At 45.9% G+C, this 17,092-nt stretch overlaps 1 long non-coding RNA gene across 1 annotated transcript; it reads left to right on the top strand.

The window, feature by feature from the left end:
• The first annotated feature begins 383 nt into the window (after nt 1-383).
• Nucleotides 384-14,065, top strand: LOC125624731 (uncharacterized). The gene is made up of 4 exons (XR_007353380.2): nt 384-751; nt 6,025-6,098; nt 12,553-12,704; nt 13,395-14,065. It is a non-coding gene; the product is annotated as an uncharacterized LOC125624731 (long non-coding RNA).
• The last annotated feature ends 3,027 nt before the right edge of the window (nt 14,066-17,092 follow it).

The raw sequence follows: 17,092 nt of genomic DNA, 5'->3' as shown, positions 1-17,092 counted from the left end.
TTTGCAAAAAGAAAAGGAGTACTTGTGGCACCTTAGAGACCAACAAATTTATTTGGGCATAAGCTTTCGTGAGCTACAGCTCACTTCATCGGATGCATTCCATATTTCTATATTTTCTGGTTTTCAGAGATTTGTGTTTGTTTTACTGTAACTCTTTATTTCCTAGTTTTTAAAGTATTTGATGTTCTGAAAGGGAACAAGACACTGTTGGTTGACCGTAACTGTGTTAACAGAGTTTTTGGGAAGTGAATTTCCCTTGTTTTTTGAGGAAATGGAGGTAGTAAGGGAGGCATGGCTGAAAGACACCTGTAAGGGAGGTGGGGGGGATGAGGGATCTCTCTGGGAACATCTCACTGACACTCAGCTACCAACTCTGCCCTCCTTCTGGCTTCTCCATGCCTCAGGAGGCAGGAGAGGTCATGGGGAGGCGGGAAGGTGGTGACTGATAGGCTGTGAGGAGCACATCTACCAGCTGGGGACATCAGTGGAGAGTGGAGGAGAGCATGGTGGGGAAGAGGCTCTGCACAAGTCTGTTTAGTATAGGATAATAGGAGAGGGGTGAAGTGGCCCATTCATCTCAATGGGAATTTTCTCGGCTGAGTAAGAACCCCCCGAGAGATGCATACTGCCTGGCACAACATAAGAATATAAGAGCGGCCATACTGGGACAAACCAAAGGTCCATCTAGCCCAGTATCCTGTCTTCCAGCAGTGGCCAATGCCAGGTGCCACAGAGGGAATGAACAGAACAGGTAATCATCAAGTGATCCATCCCCTGTCGCCCATTCCCAGCTTCTGGCAAACAGAGACTAGGGACACCATCCCTGCCCATCCTGGCTAATAGCCATTGATGGACCTATCCTCCATGAATTTATCTAGTTCTTTTTTGAACCTGTTATAGTCTTGGCCTTCACAACATCCTCTGGCAAGGAGTTCCACAGGTTGACTGCGCATTGTGTGAAGAAATACTTCCTTTTGTTTATTTTAAACCTGCTGCCTATAAATTTCATTTGGTGACCCCTAGTTCTTGTGTTATGAGAAGGAGTAAATAATACTTCCTTTTTACTTTCTCCACACCAGTCATGATTTTATAGACCTCTATCGTATCACCCCTTAGTCGTCTCTTTTCCAAGCTGAAAAGTCCTGGACTTATTAATCTCTCCTCATATGGAAGCTGTTCCATACTCCTAATAATTTTTGTTGCCCTTTTCTGCACGTGTTCCAATTCCAATAGATCTTTTTTGAGATGGGGCAACTACATCTGCATGCAGTATTCAAGATATGGGTGTATCATGGATTTATATAGAGGCAATATGATATTTTCCGTTTTTATCTGTCCCTTTTTTAATTAATCCCAACATTCTGTTGGCTTTTTTGACTGCTGTTGCACATTGAGTGGATATTTTCAGAAAACTATCCACAATAACTCCGAGAACTCTTCTGTGAATGGTAACAGCTAATTTAGACCCCATCGTTCTAGGGGTTAACCTCACTGTTAACCCCCTTTTCCAGATCATTTATGAATATGTTGAATAGGACTAGTCCCAGTACAGACCCCTGGGGGACACCACTATTTACCTCTCTCCATTTTGCAAACTGAGCATTTATTCCTATCCTTTGTTTCCTATCTTTTAACCAGTTATTGATCCATTAGAGGACCTTCCCTCTTATCCCTCTAAGGCTCCGTGTTTGTCACGGAAGTCATGGATTCCGTGACTTTCTGTGACTTCTGTAGTGGCCGTTTGGCTGGCCCCACAGCTGCCTGAGCAGCTCGGGCAGCCCCTGGGCCAGTCACACCAGCTGCTGCTGGGGCAGTCTCAGGGCCCCCTGACCCCCAGCAGCAGAAGTTTGGGTGTGTGTGTGGCGGGGGACTCAGGGCTAGGGATTAGGGTGCAGGGCTGTGCTTGCCTGGGGGGGGGGGCTCCCCAGAAGGGTGACAGAAACTCCCCTCCCTCAGCTCCTAGCTCCTTGTGCAGCCTCCACCTGCACACGCTGCCCCCATAGCTCCCATTAGCCATGGTTCCCAGCTTGGGGCAGAGGCAGCATGTGGAGCTAGGAGCTGGAGGTTGCTGCTTCCCAGGAGCTGGGTAGGGAATCTGCTCCAGCACCACCAAACTCGACCCCCCCCAGCACCCACAGCTGCCTGCCCCAAGCACCCCCAGCACCCCCTCCAGCACCTATGATGCCCCCCTGAATACCCATGGTGCCCCTCCTGGCCTTGACCCCCATGGCGCCCCCCTGGGCCGTGCCCCCCCTGAACACCCACAACCCCCCCCCGGGTCACAACCTCCCAGCACCTGCGGCATCCCCCCAGGTGGTGCCGTCCAAAGTACCCGTGGCGCCCCCCCAAGCTCTCTCCCAAGTTTTAGAGGTATATAGTAAAAGTCATGGACAGGTCACAGGGCCATGAATTTTTTTTACTGCCCGTGACCTATCCATGACTTTTACTAAAAATAGCCATGACTAAAACATAGCCTTACCCATGACAGCTTACTTTCCTCAAGAGCCATTGGTGAGGGATCTTGTGAAAGGCTTTCTGAAAATCTAAGTACACTGTGTCCACTGGATCCCCCTTGTCCACATGCTTGTTGACCCCCTCAAAGAATTCTAGTAGATTGGTGAGGCAGGATTTCCCTTTACAAAAACCATGTTGACTCTTCCCCAACAAATTATGTTCATCTACGTGTCTGACAATTTTGTTCTTTACCATAGTTTCAACCAGTTTGCCCGGTACTGAAGTCAGGCTTATTGACCTGTAATTGCCGGGATCACCTCTGGAGCCCTTTTTAAAAATTGGCGTCACATTAGCTATCGTCCAGTCATTTGGTACAGAAGCGGATTTAAATGATAGGTTACAAACTACAGTTCTGCAATTTCACATTTCAGTTCCTTCAGAACTCTTGGATGAATACCATCTGGTCCTGGTGACTTATTACTGTTTAGTTTATGAATTTGCTCCAAAACCTCCTCTAATGACACCTCAATCTGGGACAGTTCCTCAGATTTGTCACCTAAAAAGAGTGGCTCGGGTTTGGGAATCTCCCTCACATCCTCAGCTGTGAAGACCGATGCGAAGAATTCATTTATTTTCTCCACAATGGCCTTGTCATCCTTGAGTGCTCCTTTAGGCTCTTGATCATCCAGTGGCCCTACTGCTTTAGCAGGCTTCCTGCTTCCTATGTACTTAAAAAAATGTTGCCATTACTTTTTGAGTCTGTGGCTAGCGATTCTTCAAATTCTTTTTTGGCCTTCCTAATTGTATTTTTACACTTCACTTGGCAAAGTTTATGCTCCTTTCTATTTTCCTCACCAGGATTTACCTTCCACTTTTTAAAGGGCACCTTTTTGCCTCTCGCTGCTTCATTTACTTTGTTGGTTAGCCATGGTGGCACTTTTTTGATTCCCTTCCTATGTTTTTTAATTTGGGGTACACATTTAAGTTGAGCCTCTATTATGGTGTCTTTAAAAAGTTTCCATGCAACTTGCAGGGATTTCACTTTTGGCACTGTACCTTTTAATTTCTGTTTAACTAACTTCCTCATTTTTGTGTAGTTCCCCTTTCTGAAATTAAATGCTATCATGGTGCGCTGCTGTGGTGTTTTCCCCGCCACAGGGATGTTAAATTTAATTATATTATTTCACTATTACCAAGCCGTCCGGCTATATTCACCTCTTGGACCAGATCCTGTGCTCCACTTAGGACTAAATCAAGAATTGCCTGTCCTCTTGTAGGACTAGCTGCTCCAAGAAGCAATCATTTAAGGTGTTAAGAAACTTTATCTCTGCTTCCAGTCCTGAGGTGACGTGCCCAGTCAATATGGGGATAGTTGAAATCCCCCATTATTATAAAGTTTTGTATTTTTATTGTCTCTCTAATCTCCCTGAGCATTTCACAAAAGTTCTAAGAGGTGTGCACTGACCCTTTCATCTCAATGGGTGTTCTTCTCCTTCTCCCAAAGCCTGCCCCAGCCTCTGGTGCAGAATACCTATTTTCAAGACAATCTCCCTCTGCATATAGACTTTAGAGCAATTTGAATATTGAAATCAGTTTCTTACTGGGGGCAGAGGGAGCCTGTATCTGAGGAACCCCTTGACCCAATGTCCCTGTATTTGTGGAACCCCTTGATCCAATGTCCCCCCTTTTGTGGCATAGCAGTAGTCAAGATAGTTTCACTATGGACCATGGATGTTAGAGCATTTTGAAAACTAAATGAAATATTGTGCGGAGGCTGTGTGTTGAAGAACCCTTGGTCAAATGACCTCAAATTTGCACCACAAACTCTACCCCAGCACCTGTTGTACACCTGTGCTCACCTCTCCGTCAGTCAGCCGCTAGGTCCCACTCCTTCTGGCCCCTCCATGTCCCTGATAATCTTGGAGGGAAGAGGAGGGAAGTTAGTGGGTCAGTGAGGAGTGCATGAACCAGCTGGAAAAAGGGAGGGGCAGGAGAGTGGAGATGCAGAGTCCCCCTTCCAGATCTGGACCTAGCGGATGAGAAATTGGCTTGGCAGCACAGGAGGCTCAGAGGGGCTTGATGTGTCCCATTCATCTCCATGAGAGGTTCTCAGGCGAAAGAGAACAAACACCAGTTGGTGATGAAAGAAGCCTGAAACAATAGCTCTCAGATGTGTGAGCTGCTCTGTTCATCTCAGTGAGTGTTCTCATCCCCCTCCCATTGGCTTTAGTGCCTGTCCTGTACACCAAGCATGTCTATTCTCAGTTCACCAACCCTATTTCAGTGCTTTGTGCCCAATGGAGACACCAAACATGCCTATTCCCAGTGCCTGACATAGATCTGGTCTGTCATGCCTGGTGCTGCCCAGCAGGAGTTCAGCAAGCCTCTCTGAGCAGAGAAGTGATTTATCCTGGCGGTGACGCTTGCACTGGCCTCTCTGGTGCTATTTTCAGTTTGCCAGCGAGAGCCTGGCCCCACACCATCATACTGGGCTTCAATTCCTGGCCAGATTACTGCCCACCAAACTGTCCCAGGGAGAGACTCTGGCCAATGGGTAGATGGCATTGGGGTACACTTGCAGGGTGTTGAACTTCCTTAAAAGTGCACATGCCACTCACGCTTCCAACAGGAGCCCCATCATGGCACCACAGACAAAGCAAAGGCAGGCTTGCCTCCTAAAGAAACAATTCCAACTCTTGGTCTTTGCTTGGCCCCAGAGCCACTGCACACACGCCCCTCTCTCTCTGGGTAGAGCTACACTGGCAGCGAAGGTGTCATTGCGGCACGACTAGGCATACCAGCACTAACTTGAATCTAGCTGGCAGAGGTGACGATAACAGGGTTGAGGTGGCAGCACAAGCTAGTCATGTGGGTATGTACTTGGTCTGGTAACTCCTGCTACTACATCTACACTGGTATTGTTATCTGCGCTAGGTAGGTTACAGCTAGCACGGATATGCCGACCTACCCGTACGACAATCACACCTTCACCTGCCGTGTAGATTTAACCTGTTTGTGTCACCCAGTAATTGTCTGTGTGGGTAATTTTTCCATTATAGTTATAACCATAGTGGTATAATTTTGTTAGTAAAATTCCCCATATAAATAAGCCCTCACAAAGGAGTTTCAGAGGAAACAATAGCTTGTAGAAATGTGAACTCTGTAAGCAGAGGTGCTAAAACTTTTATACTGCAATCATTTTAAAAGTATGTCCTGGGCATTGGTAACATTCAGTAGCTGAGCAAAGGGGCAGTCCAATGATGTATATTTATGAGGGTCAGTGTAGAGTTATGTTTGCAGAAGATTATAATTTAGAGATGCTCCCTCATAAGGGACAGTATTATGAACATAGGAATTTGGAGATGTGCCCTGGAGGCAGGGGTTGAGAACACCACATGGCTGTGTGCAGCAGTTCACCAGAGAGGTTCTCCAGTTTGTTTTAGTAAAGTTGTATTCCTTTTTCATTCACTGCTTTGTTATTTAATGAACCCCAGGATTGTTACATGGTGTCAGAAATGCTGAATGAGAAGGAAACTGCAGTCATTCTGAAATTAACTTCTGTATTTTCAGCTGAAAGCAGAGACAAAGGGAGGCACCAGAGAAGCACATGGAGCACCAGGCACAAAGGCTTTTGCATGTATGTGGTGAGTACAATAGTAGCTTGACTAGCTTAAGTGGGAAAAAGCCAAAAATGGATGTGTTGCAACCTCTGTCCAGTCTGCAATTGTCAGGCAATGTTGCAGAGAACTGGAAAAAAATCAGAGATTTGAATTGTATTTAGCAGCCATAGGGGCAGAGGAGAAAAATGATAAAGTGAAATCATCAATCTTTTTGCATGTTGTTGGGGAGGAAGCTTTGGATCATATTTATAACAAGTTTGAAGAAGGTGAAAGAGTGAAGTTAAGTAAAATACTGACTAAATTTGAGGAACATTCATGCTAAAAAGGAATGAAACCTTTGAGACACACTCATTTTTTACCTGCATGCAAAAAACTGATGACACCATAGAGCAAGAATTAAGGAAACTCAGTAAAACCTGTGACTTTGGTGAGCTGACAGAGTCTCTGGTCAGAGATAGACTCATTTGTGGCATTAAAGACAAGGTGTTAAGAGAGAGAGAGATATGATAGAGGTCTATAAAATCATGAGTGGTGTGGAGAAAGTGAATAAGGAAAAGTTATTTACTTGTTCCCATAATATAAGAACTAGGGTCCACCAAATGAAATTAATGGGCAGCAGGTTTAAAACAAATAAAAGGAAGTTCTTCTTCACTCAGTGCACAGTCAACGTGTGGAACTCCTTGCCTGAGGAGGTTGTGTAGGCTAGGACTATAACAGGGTTTAAAAGAGAACTAGATAAATTCATGGAGGTTAAGTCCATTAATGGCTATTAGCCAGGATGGGTAGGGAATGGTGTCCGTAGCCTCTGTTTGTCAGAGGTGGAGATGGATGGCAGGAGAGAGATCACTTGATCATTACCTGTTAGCTTCACTCCCTCTGGGGCACCTGGCATAAGCCACTGTTGGCAGACAAGATACTGGGCTGGATGGACCTTTGGTCTGACCCGTTCCTACGTTCTAGACTGCTCCATGAAGGAGACTCAACTTTAGAAAAAGTTCACCAAATAAGCAGGGCAGCAGAAACAGTGAAAGCACAAGCCAAAGAGCTGAATTCACCCAAAGAGGTTATCTACATACTAAGTACTAAAGAACATAGCCAGAATAGGTCAAATCAAAGAGTGGAACCACTTGTTATGAAAACCACTGCTAGGGGAAGACTGGGTACAGATGATCATGTAGAAGTTGTGTATCACAGCATCGCCCCAAACAGTGTGTTGCCTTTGGGAAAACAATCATTTTCCAAAATGCTTTGTAGATCCCAAATGCAGAAAAGTCAAGTGTATTCAGTTAAAGACAATCTGGTTGAGGTGTTCTTCATAGACATCCTGTGGTCTAGCAAGCCTGATGGGAAGGACTGGATACTGCCTATGACTGTGAATGGAACAATTATTCCACTGCAATTGGACACAGGAGCTCAGGTTAATATTCTGTCTGAACAAGATTATGAGAGACTGGAAATAAAACCAAAACGGGGACTAACAAAAATAAAAGTCACTGGATATTCTGTAAGAAGTGTATCAGTGAAGGGGGAGGTGCATTGCTAGCATCAACCATAAAAACACCATGTACAGGCTCCCGTTCATTGTAGTGCCAAAAGAGGTTACACGAGTTTTAGGGCTGACTGCATGTGAGAAACTCAATCTGGTAAAATGGGTGCTTTCACTACAAGACCATATTGAACCTGGCTATGAAGCACTCATTCAAGAATATGATGATCTGTTTCAAGGATTGGGCTGCTTGCAGGATGAACATACAATCCGGATCAACAAGCAGGTCTCTCCAGTTATCCATCCCTGTAGAAAGATGCCATTTGCACTCTGTGATAAACTCAAGGCTGAGCTTGCAAGGATGGAAGCAATGCAAGTAATAAAAAAATTGAAGAGCCAACGGAATGGTGAGCTCCCTACTCATTGTGGAGAAAAGTAAGGACCAGCTACGCATATGCTTAGATCCGAGAGACTCAACCAGGCTATACAAAGAGAACATTTTAAATTACCAACCAGAGAAGAGATTATGGCTCAGTTTACAAATGCTCAATATTTCACTAAATTGGATGCCTCTTCAGGTTTTTGGCAGCTAAAATTAACTGAAGAAAGTTCAAAACTATGCACATTTAATACCCTATTTGGGAGATACAGATTCTTCCACTTACCCTTCGGCATAGCTTCAGTACCAGAAGTGTACCATAAAACCGTACATATGATCTATGATCATATTAATGGTGTTGATACCTCAATGGATGACATAATCATCTGAGGGTCAACAAAAGAAGGACACGACTATAGACTTCGGAAGTCTTGGATGCAAACTTGAATAGGGTTGCCAATTTTGGCTGGGTGTATTCCTGGAGGTTTCATCACATGACATAATCCTGGAGGGGTGGCAACCCTAAACTTGAAATTAAATTGCGAGAAATGTGTTTTAGGGGTTACAGAACTGACTTTTTTGGGGAGGACATTCTTTCCAATGAAGGTTGGAAATTTCCAAGGAAGATTTCAGCCATTGAAATGACGCCACTTCCCCAGTCAAAGAAAGATGTTCAGTGTTTTCCTGGGAATGGTTAATTATCTTGGAAACTGAACCAAGAGCCAGTGTTGAAGGTCTATGCACCAGGAAGGCCTATTAAAAATCTCCAAAGATGCTTCACAGTCTGGGTTAGGTGCAGTGATTTTACAGAAGCATGAAGATTGTTGGCAGTCAGTGGCATATGCATTCAAATCACTGACTGAGGCAGAAACCAGATACTCACGGATTGAAAAGGAGCTTTTAAGAATATTGTTTGCCTGTGAGAGATTTAATCAGTATATTTATGGAGAGACAGTCGAAGTTGAAATGGATGCAAGCCCCTGATATTGTTATTTAGCAAACTGCTAAATGTCTGTTCCTTAAGGATTCAAAGAATGATGATAAAGCTGCAAAAGTATGATTTGGTTGTGACCTACACACCCAGTAAATTCATGTTCACTGCAGATGCACTTTCCAGAGCACTTTCATGGTCTGTGTGTATAAAAACATCTTCTGCATTTTCCACAGTATGCATCCGATAAAGTGAGCTGTAGCTCACGAAAGCTTATGGTCAAATAAATTGGTTAGTCTCTAAGGTGCCACAAGTCCTCCTTTTCTTTTTTCCAGAGCAGTGGCTCCCATGGAACCAGAAAAGACTTTAAAGACAGAGATGCAAGCCTATGTAGAACTGATTGTAAAGTCAATTTCCATAGCTAACAGGAAACTGCAACAAATAAGAGAGGAAATGGAGAAAGATGAATCGTTGGGAATCCTTAAAGAAGTGTTTCAGAGTAACAGCCGTGTTAGTCTGTATTCGCAAAAAGAAAAGGAGTACTTGTGGCACCTTAGAGACTAACCAATTTATTTGAGCATGAGCTCAAATGTAGCTCACGAAAGCTCATGCTCAAATAAATTGGTTAGTCTCTAAGGTGCCACAAGTACTCCTTTTCTTTTTGCTTAAAGAAGTGATAATTAAAGGGTGGCCTGAAGAAATAAGCAGTTGCTGTCCAAATATAAGAGACTATTGGAACTGCAGACATGAACTTACTGTGATAGATAGGGTGATTTTCAAGGGCAGTAAGGTTGTATTTCCAATGAGCCTCTGAAAAGAAATGCTACAGAAGATCAACGAGGGTCGTTTAGGAATTGAGAACTGCAAACAAGGAGCAAAAGAGGTGCTGTGTTGGTCGTGGATCAATCACAACATTACTAGCATGGTAGGAAACTGCTTTTCATGCTTGAAATACAAGCCATGCCAACAGGCAGAGCCACTGAGACTTCATCCAGTTCCACAAAGACGTTATAAGAAGGTAGGCACTGACCTACTTACCTGGCAATTAAAGGATTATTTAATAGTCACAGATTATTATTCTCTGTATTCAGAAATCTGCACACTGCACAGCACTAAAGTAAGTCAGTGACAGCTGGCACAAAGTGAATCTTCTCCAGATGTGGAATTCCAGATGAAATCTTTAGTGACAATGGGCTGCAATTTTCCAGTGCAGATTTGTGATTTGCCCTAGATTGGGGTTTTTATCACAAAACATTAAGTCCAAATCACCCCCAGTCAAATGGACTTGTGGAAAGGTCTATATGGACAGTCGTCTTCTTCTTAGTGTGTGTGCAATGTGTCTCAAGTGGCATGTGGCATGTGACCATCAACAAATTTGGTCCACTGGTTGGATCATTAGCTTCCCCGGCCAGGGCTGGGTACTGACACAGAGCAAGACATGAATGCTGATCCATGACCTCCTATACGGAGAGTAAAAAACCGTACGAAAAAGACTTTTGACAGTGGTGGTGATTTGTATAAAGCTTTATTGGTTTACTGAAGTACATCTCTGGAGAATGGCTTTTCTCCAGCTGAGCTGTTAATGGGAAGAAGGATCAAATCTAATTTACCAATTAGCGATAACTTGCTGAAATCTCATAATAATGAAACCATATGGAAGATGAAAGAAAATCAGAAGTGGAAGCAGAAATATTGTTTTGACAGAAGGGCCCGGGATCTCCCATCTCTTAGCTCAGGTGATGGAGTGTGCCTGAGGACTCACACCTCTAGTACTTGGGGCCAAAAGGATACCATTAAGGAGCAGCTGCATCCAAGGTCCTATGTAGTCCGGACAGACCAAGAGGACAGATTTGGACATAATCAAAGGGATTTATGAGTAATCCCATAAAATTCCAGCACATTGACAGTTGAGGTGGACTCTGGCATTTCCCATCTGACTGATCCTTTATCATCAGTGCACAAAGGAGAAACCATCAAGGAACAAGGGAACAACTCAGACACTAATGAGAGGCTGATACTGAGAAGATCAGAGCGGGAGATTAAACATCCTGAAAGACTCATAGAGACTTGCTAATGTGCCTGGAGAAGAGGTATTTGAGGAAAGTGAGTGATAAAGACTCACTTGAGAGTAATGTGTCGGTAACCTCTCCTCTCTGGTAGTTGACATATTTGGTTTAAGGAAATGTACTATATGGGTTGAGAATTTAATGCATGTGTTATTAGATAGTTGTTAGCTGTTTATGTGTATGTATATAAGGGTGACTTTTTTTTTCCTGAAGAGGGAAGCTGTAGAGATATGTTTGTAGAAGATTATAATTTAGAGACACTCCCTCATAAGGGACTGTATTATGAACATAAGAATTTGGAGATGTGCCGTGGAGGCGGGGGTTGGGAACACCACATGGCTGTGTGCAGTAGCTCACTACAGAAGCTCTCCAGTTTGTTTTATTAAAGTTTTATTCCTTTCTCAGTCACTGGTTTGTTATTTCATGAACCCTAAGATCATTACAGTCAGAGCCTTAGAACTGTATTTTGGGAACCCCTTGACCAAATGACTCCCAATTTATCCCAAAATATCTGCCCCAGCTCCCATTGTGATACAGTTTTCAAGACAAATCTCCCTGTGCATGTGGATTTGAGAGCAAACTGAATATTTAAATCAGATACTTATTGTGGGGAGGGCTGTATCTGAGGAATCCCTTGACCAAATGACTCCAGATTTGCACTAACTTGCCCCTTGATGCTGATGAGGCACAGATATTTTAAAAACAAGCTGAGCATCTGGATTTTAGAAGTCTTTGGAATATCTATATTGAACGAAAAAGCTCTGTTCTTGGGGCCGAACTTCCCAGAGAAGCCCCTTTGCCGTCTCCCACCCAAAGAAGCACGAGGCCTTGTCTACACTGGCAAGTTTCTGTGCAGTAAAGCAGCTTTCTGAGCGGTAACTCCCGAGGAGTCACGCTGCCAAGCCATGTAGTACACAGAAACTGCACAGCAGCAGCACTGTAAAAAACTACCCCGACGAGAGGCGTACAGGTTTCTGTACCAGGGCTACAGGGCCGTGGTCCCATGTAGACACCGTGGTGATCACAGCACTGCGACTGGCCTCCGGGAGGTGTCCCACAATGCCTGTTCTTGCCTCTCTGGTCATGGGTTTGAACTCTACTGCCCTGCCCTCAGGTGACCAACCGTCATCCCCACCCCGTATATTCCTTTGGAATTTTGAAAGTCCCCTTCCTGTTGGCTCGGTGACGCATGCAATGGTCTCAGCACATCCTTCCAGGTGGCCAGGCCTGCTCCACACACCAGGCGATCCCCCACTTGGAGCAATGCCGAGCTGCTGGACTTCATCGGCATTTGGGGAGAGGAGGCTGTCCAGTCCCAGCTGCGCTCCAGCCATAGGAATTATGATACCTACAGACAGATTTCACAGTGCAGGAGAGAAAGGGGCCATGACCAGGACACATTGCAGTGTAGAGTCAAAGTGAAGGAGCTGCTGAAAGCCTATCACAAGGCGCAGGAGGCAAACCGCTGCTCCAGCACTGTGCCCACGAGCTGCTGGTTCTACAAAGAGCTGGATGCAATACTCGGTGGCGACCCCACCTCCACTGTAAAGGCCACTGTTGCATCCGATGAAGTGAGCTGTAGCTCACGAAAGCTTATGCTCAAATAAATTTGTTAGTTTCTAAGGTGCCACCCAGGGAAACCCATAGGCAGAGGATGACTCTGAGGTCAGAGATGCATGCAGCCAGGAGCTCTTTTCTACCCCGGAGGAGGCTAGCCGGTCACAGCTGTCAGATCTTGGCGAAGCGCAAACAGGAGAGGAGGCCCCTGGTAAGTGGATTTGATTTTGGGAATTGCTGAAGCGAGTTGTTGGGGCATGAGGGTTGCAGACAGCACGCTTGTGTCTGTATGATGCGCGTACCACTTCATGCCTAGACTGAGCGGTGGAACAGGGAGTTGATTGACTCCCTCACTTCACTTCATGGGAATCTGCCTCAGAGATCTCCAGGAAACTCTCATGGAGATACTGTGCAATCCGCTGCTGCAGGTTCCTCAGCAGAGCTGCTTTGTTTCTTGCCCCATTAATGTCTGCGCCACTCTGCCATCACTGGCGGGGGACCATTGCTGCACGCAGGGGAGCTGCATAAGGGCCAGGCAGAAGCCGCAGACTTGGAGAAGACCCTTCCTTGATTCCCTGCTCACCCTCAGCAGCGGGGTATCTTCCGTAATGAACACAGCCTGTGGAAAATGTGGGGACAGGAATGATTATCAGGCCCCCACTACGGTGCTGGCTCTCCCCAACAGCCACAAGCCCAGTGTACAGCAGGGTCCAGGAACACTGACTTACCCTGCCCCGCGGCTACTCACCATTTTGGGGGTCTTGTGGCTCATGTGTGTGTGCCTGGGGTCAGCCAGTTAGTGACAGGTATGTGAATAGTGGCTGTGTTTTATCACTGAATCAGTGTTCTCTGTGTTGCAAACAATACTTCTCTTGTAAAATGTTGCATTTTGGCTTCACAGAAATGACCTTGGGAACCCAGCCTCCCTCTTTATTATTGCTAGCTGAACGGCTGTGCAGAATTACAAAGAGGCCACGAAGAACTAAGGAGGACTTTCTGCGTGAGGTTATGATGCACTCCACCACCGAGAAACAGGAATTGAAGGAGTGGCAGGACAACGAGAAGAGGGACTGAAAGGAGAATGCGGCGCGCCAGAATGAAGCCATGGAGCAGCTCTTAAACGTTATGGAGTGCCAAGTGGTCACACTCCAGGTGATCCTAGCACTGTAAACCAAGCAGCTCTGTGCACACTCTCCCCTGCAGCCACTGTCACAAAACTCTTTCCCACATGCCCCCCAGACACCGCTAACACACTCTTATCAACCTCCTGCTTCCAGTCTGTATCCACGGCATTCCACTCCTGCCCCATCACAGTCCAGCCCTGCGGACTCCCAGTACCCACTGCACTCAACACCTGTCCCTCTGCAGTTTAGCCCTGTTGAAGTACGCCGCTGCATTGTACTCCAAAGGAGAAGGTTGGATATGATCCCTGGACATACACAAATCGTTAGCCGTCCCAGGACCCCACCTCCTCCTGGGACTTTCCCTTCCCCCTCAGTGCTGATGTGTTTTTTTGTTTGTCTCTCTCCTCTGGTGGTTGTTTTTTAATAAAATAATTGTGTTGGTTTGAAAGCAATCTTTATTCTATTAATTGAAAGCAAACAGAGCCCTGCAAAGCAACAGACAATTATCTTAAACCTTCATATTGCATTGTCTGCACCAATCACAATCACCTCCTAGCATTACAAGCACTGCACTCCCTAGCATAGCAACAATATTAGTGGCTTTCCGCTTCAAATTGCTGCCTCAAGGCATCCCTGATCCTTATGGCCCTGCGCTGCGCCCCTCTAATAGCCCTGGTCTCTGGCTTTTCCAATTCAGCCTCCAGGCACTGAGCTTCAGCGGTCCAGCCCTGAGTGAAGCTTTCATGCTTCCCTTCACAAATATTATGGCGTGTACAGCACGCAGCTATAAGCATAGGAATATTGTCATCAGCCAGGTCCAGCTGCCCATAGAGGCAGCACCAGCGGGCCTTTAAGCGGCCAAAAGCACACTCAACAGTCATTTTGCACTTGCTCAGTGTTAGGATATAGATATTCAGGCCTGTCTGTAAAGGCCTATACTCTAAGAATTTAGGTGTATTCTTATCACTTAGAATAAAAGAAAGAATCAAAATCACTGTCTGCCGGTGTAAGGGCCTTCTCTTACTGTGACAGTCTGAGGCCCTGCTCTTAGGCTAAGGCCTTTGGCTAAGCAGCAGAGGCAGCCATAAGCTGGGAAGCGAATGGTCACATTCCAAACTAGTCACATTGAAATAAGGCAATCTGGGGCTGTTAGAAAGGTGATCTGGCCTATCACCTCCAGAGAAAGGGAAGTGCCTAGAAGATGTAAAAGGAAACTTAGTTTGATAGCATCCTGTCTGACAAGAACTCACTTATCAATATCTTGGATTTGAAATCCTCATTTCTGTGTTGTTCTATCACTGTAGTCCCCACTTCCCTATTGTTTGTCTGTATAATCTCTGTCTGGTTCTGTGATTGTTTCTGTCTGCTGTATAATTAAGTTTGCTGGGTGTAAACTAATTAAGGTGGTGGGATATAATTGGTTAAATCATGTTACAATATGTTAGGGTTGCTTAGTTAAATTTCAGTAAAATGATTGGTTAAGGTATAGCTAAGCAGAACTCAAGTTTTACTATATAGTCTGCAGTCAATCAGGAAGTAAGGTGTGGGGAATGGGAGTGGGGAAATTGGAATCATGTTTTGCTAAGGGGGGGAATGGGAACAGGGACACAGATAAGGCTCTGTGGTGTCAGAGCTGGGAAGGGGGACACTGAGGAAGGAAACTGGAATCATGCTTGCTGGAAGTTCACCCCAGTAAACATGGGATTGTTTGCACCTTTGGACTTCGGGTATTGTTGCTCTCTGTTCATGCAAGAAGAACCAGGGAAGTAAGCGGATGAAGGAATAGGCCCCCTAACACTAAGCCTGTTGTTGAACCGCTCCTTGCTGCTGTCAAGGTGTGCCCCATTTATGGCTTCATAAGGCACGGCATTAAGGCGTACGTGGGGTCTACCAGGATCACAATGGGCATTTCGACTTCCCCTGCGGTGATCTTCTGGTCTGGGAAGAAAGTCCCTGATTTCACTTTCCTGAACAGGCATGTGTTCTGAAAGATGCGTGCGTCATGCACCTTTCTGGACCAGCCTGCGTTAATGTCCATGAAATGCCCACCATGATCCACAAGTGCCTGGAGAACCATAGAGAAATATCCCTTCCAATTAATGTACTTGGTGGCTAGGTGGCCTGATGCCAGAATTGGAATATGCGTGCCATCTATCACCCCTCCGCAGTTAGGAAAGCCCATTTGTGCAAAGCCATCCACAATGTCACGCATGTTGCCCAGAGTCACGGTCTTTTGGAGCAGGATGTGATGAATGGCCCTGCACACATCGGTCGACACGAGTCCAACGGTCGACTTTCCCACTCTGAACTGGTTAGCGGCCAATCGGTAGCAGTCTGGAGTAGCCAGCTTGCACAGTGCAATCGCCATGTGCTTCTCCAGTGGCAGGGCAGCTCTCATTCTTGTGTCCTTGCGCCGCAGGGCTGGGGCGAGCTCATCACACAGTCCCATGCGTGTGGCTTTCCTCATTCGAAAGTTCTGCAGCCACTGCTTGTCATCACAGACGTACATGACAATGTGATCCCACCACTCAGTGCTTGTTTCCCGAGCCCCAGTGTGGTGTTCCACTGTGGTCAGCACCTCTGTGAATGCCACAAGCAATCTCGTGTCAGTAGCTAGTACGCGTGGCGAGATCAGTGTCACACTCCTCTCGCCTTTGTAGTTTAAGGAATAACTCCACTGCCACTCATGACGTGTTAGAGCAAGCAGCATCCTGGTCAGCAGTGCGGGATCCATTTCTGCAGACCGAAGAGGCAGAGCGTGCAGTACACAAACCGTTGAAAGATGGCACCAAATGTGGACGGAAGCCCAGGGATTGCTGGGATGCGAAGCAATGCATCATGGGGCATTGGGACAGGACCCAGGATGCCCCGCGACCCCCTCCGCCTTCCCACAGCTCTTAGCAGCAGAGGAGGAAGAGATGCTCTGTGGGACAGCTGCCCAGACTGCACCGCTCCGAATACAGCTGCCAAGTGCTGCAAGTGTGAACATGCTATTGTGCAGGGAGCTGACAGTGTGAACACACAACAGCGGTTTCCCTTCAGCGCTCTCTGAGCCGCGCTGTCACTCTGCCAGTGTAGACTCTCTGCCTGAGATAGTGAGCAGGACTACGCACTGGGACTGTTCTCAGAAATCTGCTGAGGGCAGCACTTGCAGTCAACACATATGGCTCATGTTCAATGACTCCAGCATGTTGCCCTGAGTTTCAGAGCAGCAACAGGCATACAGCGTATACACAGATCACTCCCACCTAAGTTTGAACCACCTCACAGATCTAATTTTATCTCTAAATAAATCTTGAACTATTGCTTCCTCTAAAGGGCAGTGGGTGCGGGTCATTTGTTGAGTTGAAACCTGAGCAGGTGAAATCAGCTTGGGATGGATCAATGCAATAGGCCAAGGTTCAGGTGTTTGCAAAAAAAACTTTATAATAATCATACAGTTCTGATGGCATGTGACTTTATTTAGTGGCCATGT

Source organism: Caretta caretta, chromosome 19 (genome assembly GCF_965140235.1).
Source record: "Caretta caretta isolate rCarCar2 chromosome 19, rCarCar1.hap1, whole genome shotgun sequence".
In the NCBI taxonomy this organism is placed as follows: Eukaryota; Metazoa; Chordata; order Testudines; family Cheloniidae; genus Caretta; species Caretta caretta.
Note: the sequence above shows the minus strand (reverse complement) of the source record. Positions and strands in the feature narration are given on the sequence as shown.